The sequence below is a fragment of the Cynoglossus semilaevis genome, chromosome 4, assembly GCF_000523025.1.
Source record: "Cynoglossus semilaevis isolate Cse_v1.0 chromosome 4, Cse_v1.0, whole genome shotgun sequence".
NCBI classification, from domain to species: Eukaryota; Metazoa; Chordata; class Actinopteri; order Pleuronectiformes; family Cynoglossidae; genus Cynoglossus; species Cynoglossus semilaevis.
The window spans coordinates 460875-467266 of NC_024310.1; the positions used below are offsets into that span (position 1 = coordinate 460875).

Below are 6392 nucleotides of genomic sequence, written 5' to 3' on the forward strand. Positions count from 1 at the left end.
AGGGACATGTACTGTAGAGAGACTCATTAAATATTCATCTGACACAATAATACTCCGTATAATTACATGGTCTGATCTTGTACCTACATGTACTCATCCTGCATATTCCAGTGAGTACTTAATGTACTCTTAAGATGATACATTTACACAAGTACTTTTTTAAGCTATACAGACAACGGGGAGTGGGGAGTCGACGGGGGGGAGGGGGGATAAACAGCTCAGTGGGACGGACTTGACCCGCGGGCCACCAGTTGATGATCACTGTGGTCCTTCACTTGTGTTATCTTTATATTTGTTTTATATCTGAAGTATTTTGTTACTTTCAGGTCAAAATCCAAAAGATCAAATTGTTCCAACACAAATAAAAACCTGGATCATAATAATCACCGTGGTCAAAAACACAGATTTAGAAGTTCTGCAGCCGGCGCTGTCTGGGATCCAGTTTGCCAATTCACTGGTTTTAATTTGTACATTAAAGTTAAAAGTGTCAATTAGAGTGTCCAGGGATATCATTAGTGCTCTCTCAGTCCTGCTCAGGCTCGCGGGCTAAATTGAATGGGTTGTAATTGTGTGTCACGGCAGTGGAGACAAGGCTATAAGCTGCGATCCAGACTGATAATGGCACATTTGGTTCTAGCCCACAAAGAATGACAGGCGGGCAGCAGCCTGAGAGTTTGGTCGTTGGTGCTGTTTCTGCGGTGGAGAAAGTTTCCTCTGTTCACGACTCCAGAACAATCCTTCAGTAAAATTCATCTACGGTTGCTGGCCATGAAATAATTGCTGAATGTTGCAAGAATCGTTCAACCTGGCGAGTGTCTCCGTCAGAGAAACTTCAGCTGCAGCGTGAGCTCCTCAATCATTAACAAACCATCGGTCGGGAAAACAGCGGCCAACGCCGTGACAATGGTGAAGATCACCACCTACTGTGCCACGACGCCAGGCTGCTATTGGACGATCAACCCGTCAACAACGAGCAGTGACCTCCTCCAACATCCGACGTCTGTGGACTTTATCTTACAGTTAGCTGTAGCAGAGAACACACACACTAAAATACGACAGTCAACAACTGATCGGCACCAATCAGGTCCCCGGGCCTCATGTTGCTCCCACAGGGTGCAGCGGAGTTAGTGGTGTTTACTTTTTATTTCCCACCAAAGTTGTTAGTACCGCTACATGCTAACGTTAACTCTTTATCTCACGTCGATCCACCTGTCTATAATTATTATAATAACGATGTTAAACTGGATGTCGTTGGTTTCATGACTCGTCTATAAAAAGTGACTGAGAACCGATGGAGAACCGATGGTTTATACAGACGTTCTACTGGTTCCTGTGGCCATAACCTTCAGTGAAGAACACCACACATACATACATGCAAACACACCACATACAGAAATACACTCGTACTCATAAATCTATGTACAGACTCGGGCGTGCGAGGCTCATTTTGTTGCCATTACAAGAGAGAGAGAGAGAGAGAGAGAGAGAGAGAGAGAGAGCCTTCATTAGGCAGGATCTCCCTGACAACTGTGAACACTGGGGAGGATTTAGTCCGCATGTATGTACTGTGTACCTCCTACCAGAGGGGGTGGGGGATGGAGGAGGCGGGGGGGGGGCGCTTTCCAGCAGTGAAAAGTCAGTGGAGCATTGTTTGCTGTGGCTGAAGAATAATCTAATTTAGGAGGATTCATAAAGGCAGAGACTAGCGTTAGCCAAACACAATCGTCTGTGTTCAGGGACAAACAGCATCAGAAACGTATTCATGCGAAAAGCTCAGACATTTTCCAGGCCGGGAGTTTTATTAGAAGTCTGAATAATGACAGAAACCCTGTTCAGTGGTCTGGACATAATGCTGTGGTAAGAAGGCTCCTATGTCAAGGAGGGCTCCTCGCTCTGCTTCCTGCTCTCAGGGTTTACAGCATTAGGTTCATGTCGGTGCTTTAGCTTCAGCAGACGACGTCAGTCTGAATTAGCACGGCCGACGCTGACAGAACAAAACACCGGCCGTGGCAAAACGGCAGCTAATTCTACCATCCTCCGCCCCCAGCCGTTAGCTCAGGGTCGGACGGAGTCACAGAGTGAACGACACGCGGGTCAGAGTTGGACAACACGTCCGGACGGACAACACGTCCGGACGGACAACACGACCCGACGGACAACACGTCCAGACGGACACAGTCGGACGCTTCCATCTCCTCCTTTAAATCCCTGACGCAGTGGAATCAGCAGGAGCGCCACATCCAGCCGCAACATAAACATAACAATAAGAAGCAGCCAGTGTGGAGAGCTATGATTAATGAACAGAAAAATGCTAAAGTGGCCAGAGGAGGAAAGTGCTGACCGCCACAGTGTCAACATTCACTGTTTTTATTCAGCTCAATTCTGCAAACTAAGCTCTGATTAGTCGATTTAATTTCCCTCTAATTGGCAGAAACTCTGCTCATTGGCCACCGGGGTGTGAGCCTTGTTTTAAATGACTGGAATTATTGCCAGCAGCACAGTATGTTGAAGGCTCAAGTCCCACACCCAGGACAACAGCTAAAATATGACTGTGTGAGGAGGAGGAGGAGGAGGGAATCGAACCCACACACACAGACACAGGACTAGAATCAATAATACAAAGAGAAGTGCACCTGGTTCAGAGTGCAGTACAGCATGTGTTTGAAGCTGGTTTATCTCTGGTTTATTATGTAACTGTGGAAGAAACGAAGACTGAGAGCAAAATAAAATGATTTAACGTTACTTTGTTTTAACTGTTTGCCAATATTTTTGTATTTCATTTCAAATGGCCTCCTCCCTAACTGTCAAATTGTCATTTTGTAAAAGAAATACCAGATTAGGTTAGATTTACACCTGCACATAAAGACATGTTCACGCTGAACAAACACCTGTTTGTTGACAACAACTTCCTGCTGTTCTAACCCTGTTGGCAGGTGTGGACACAGACACAGTAAATACACGTTCTGTTGTTGAAGATCAAACAGGGACAGAACGTGGATTTGGTTTCAAACTGCGGTTCAAGGTCAAAAGAAAACAAGAGCTGGAAAAACTCACAAATACGTCACAAGAACATCTACCACCCACCCCCACTAACGTCGGGTCCTTACCTTGTCTTGGAGATCAGCTCAGATGTCATTCCACAGCCCGGTGTCTGTAAATCCACACGTCGGAGACTCGACTTCCTGTTTCCTTTTTCTTCTGTGTTTATTCATTTCCCAGGAACTCTTCAAACATTGTGGTTTGATGTGATAGAAATTCTTCATCGTCTTGTCCTTGTTTCCTGTTCCAGACCCATGGTGAATGTTTTGTATATATATTTTCCAGTGACTACGTACAGGCTCCGTTGTTGCTAATCTGTTAGCATTTAATTAGCGATGACTTCCGGGATTCCTTTAAACTCATTCCTCCGCAAAATACTGGAAACGTTTAACTTCTTAAATCTAAAAGAATAAATAAATAAAAGAAAGAAACATAACGACCAAATAAAACAAACAGAGAAACCCGACAGGTCGAGAGTTCGGAGAGTTTCTCTCCTTCTGGAACTTTCTCCACAGACATTAACGAAGCCAAACCGAGCCATTCGCGCCCTCTCTTCTTTTATCAGTTACACCTGGTGGTAGTGATGTGCGGATCGATCCTGAAATATCGATACTTCCGATTCTGGAGCGGTGTGCTCTGAAATCGATTCTGAAATCAAAATATCGATACTTTTGATACTTACGCATTCTGAGATGAGGTGTATCCTAAACAGAAACATGGTGAAAAGTATCCAAATTATTGAGATGTTGTCTAAGTGACGCTCGGTTGGTGGGACTACTTCTTCTTCCGCCTGGGTGTGTGCGTCATGCGTAAGCACAGGGGCTCTACTCCGTGCTCTCACTCAGTCACAATTGATGGGAATTTCGGCTCTTTTTTAGAGAACCGGTTCTTTTGGTTCGGTTCACTGAAAAAATCTGACTCTTTCGGGTCCCAAATTGCTCCTCAGATTTTTTTTCAATTTCTTTTTCTTTTTGTTTTACAAATAACATGTTTTCAGAGTTTGAAACATTGTTTTGACATATTTTATATGATTGTGTTCTCAAGGTTTTCTATTGTTGTGTTGACTGTATAGTAAATGAGGCAGCTACCTCAGTACACTCCAGAGTTTAAAATAAATAAATAAATAAAAACCTCAGCCTCGGATTCTTAAAGAAGCTATGATTTGAAATACACATTTTTTATTTAAAAGACAAATGATAAAATATTGATATCGGTATCTGCGATACCAGCCCGAATTTTACTCGGTATCGGATCGGAAAGGAAATTGGTGGTATCGAACATCACTACTGTTAAGTTTCTGTATTATTTGACAGGAAATGTAGGAACAGGGACAATCCAGTAGAGGGCAAACTTCAAAATGACCAGTAACATTTTCAGTCAAATCACTAAGAAGTTGTTTTTAACTTTTTTAAACTTTAATGATTGAAAAAAAAACTTAAATAAAAGTAAAAGCAAATTGAAATTTAAAAATAATTAAAAAACAACAACAAAAAGCATATTTTCATAAACAACAAACAACTGGAGCCAATGCATCTAAAATAGTCTACAATTACAGTTTATCCAATAGATGGCGCTTTGGATTAGAATTAGATGAAGCCTGTAAAATATCCTGATTGTCAATTAAAACCTAAGATAAAGATTTGTAACAACATGAAAAATATAAAGAAAAAACTCATTAACATAAAGAAGTGTAAGTTTAGGTCAAGTTAACGTCTTTATTCCAAAGGTTCTAATGGATGAACACCTTATTATTATTATTATCGTCATTATTATCATTATTATTTTTATCGTTATTATTATCATTAATAATATTATAGCTCAGCTCAGTGTTTTGACTTCAGTCTGAAGTCCAGAAGCCCAGAACCAGAACCACGTCTGTCAGACAGTCCGTGGATCGTGTTGGTGGCAGATGTTCCAGCAGGAGCTCCACAGTGGCAGCATGTGCTGTGGACGTGGACGATGATCAGGTTCCATTCGACGTGACAGATGCGTGCAGTGACGCTAATGCTGTTAAACAGACACCTGCGCTGTGTTTATGCTCCACTGGAGGCAGTCTGCTTTCAGGTTAACGCACTTTCACTTCCACTCAGCTGATTGTCTTGACATTATGCTCCGCAGCCTTCACCGGCTGGACCAATCACATCAGTGCTCTCACCGTGATGATGTCAGCTGAGACAGAGACCAGATGTTCGAGCAACGTTACGACGTCCGTAGATCAAAACAACGCCGCGTTGTGACTTTTGAAAGTTCCTCAATCACAGACGACCGACCACCAGGAGGCGGGACAGAGTCCACTCATCTGACACACACACACAGCCCAGTATTTGTACCATGTGACACAGAGGAATCAGGTGAATGTGATAAAAAAAACCTTGAAAGGAGAAAAACTTCACACAAACCAAACAGGAACTGTTTAATGTGAAAATAAAAGAGATTTTTTTTCCTTCTTTTTTAAATTTGGCCACTGCCAGCTGTTATAGTCAACAACCAGCTGTGGACAGCTGACCCTGGACCAGCTGTGGACAGCTGACCCGACAGCTGACCCTGGACTGGACCAGCTGTGAGTGGGCAGCTGGTCCAGTCGTCACCTCAGACTCTAACACTGCTGTAACTAAAAAAACTTCAGTTCATTTGAAGAAGCTGCCGGGTTAAATCCAGGAGGATTCTGGTTCTGGTTCTGGAGCTGTATCTGGTTTTGGTTCTGGATTGGGTTCTGGATGTGGTTCTGGATCTGGATTGGGTTCTGGATATGGTTCTGGATATTGTTCTGGATGTGGTTCTAGATCTGGTTCTGGATCTAGTTCTGGTTCTGGATGTGGTTCTGGTTCTGGATCTAGTCCTGGATTGGGTTCTGGATCTAGTTCTGGATCTAGTTCTGGTTTTAGTTCTGGTTCTGGATTGGGTCCTGGTTCTGGATTGGGTCCTGGTTCTGGTTCTAAAACCTTTTTGATAACTAAAGGGAGGTTTGAAGGAAAAGTCAAACTTCGTCTGTGTACTTTTTGACTGACGCGTCTGGGACTAAAACGTGTCAAACTGTTTCCTTCACCTCCATTGGTCGAACGGCTGACGTTGTTCTGTGATGATTTTCTGTGGATTCATCTTTTAATAAAAAATTCATCTCAGTTCCAACTGAAATCTGTCCCAGAGAAGGAAATGACATCACGTTTCTGACTCAGTTAAATGATGAGAGAGAGGTCGGAGGTCACAGATGGACACAGTCGGATACTGGAGATCAGCTCGGCCAAATTCACCCACAACTGTGAGACCGAATGTCCTCCCCCTGGTGGCCGTGTACTTAACGGCCGGATTAATGGAGTTAATGTGTCCAGAAATATTTAAATAAAGCCATAAAT

General features: G+C 43.1%; 1 long non-coding RNA gene across 1 annotated transcript in view; it reads right to left on the reverse strand.

Moving 5' to 3' along the window:
- LOC107988483 (uncharacterized) overlaps positions 1 to 3659 on the reverse strand; it is an 84966-nt gene extending 81307 nt beyond the window's left edge. The window contains exon 1 of the long non-coding RNA XR_001759956.2: positions 3108 to 3659. This is a non-coding gene — a long non-coding RNA (uncharacterized LOC107988483). The remainder of the gene's footprint in view (positions 1 to 3107) is intronic.
- Positions 3660 to 6392: the final 2733 nt, after the last annotated feature.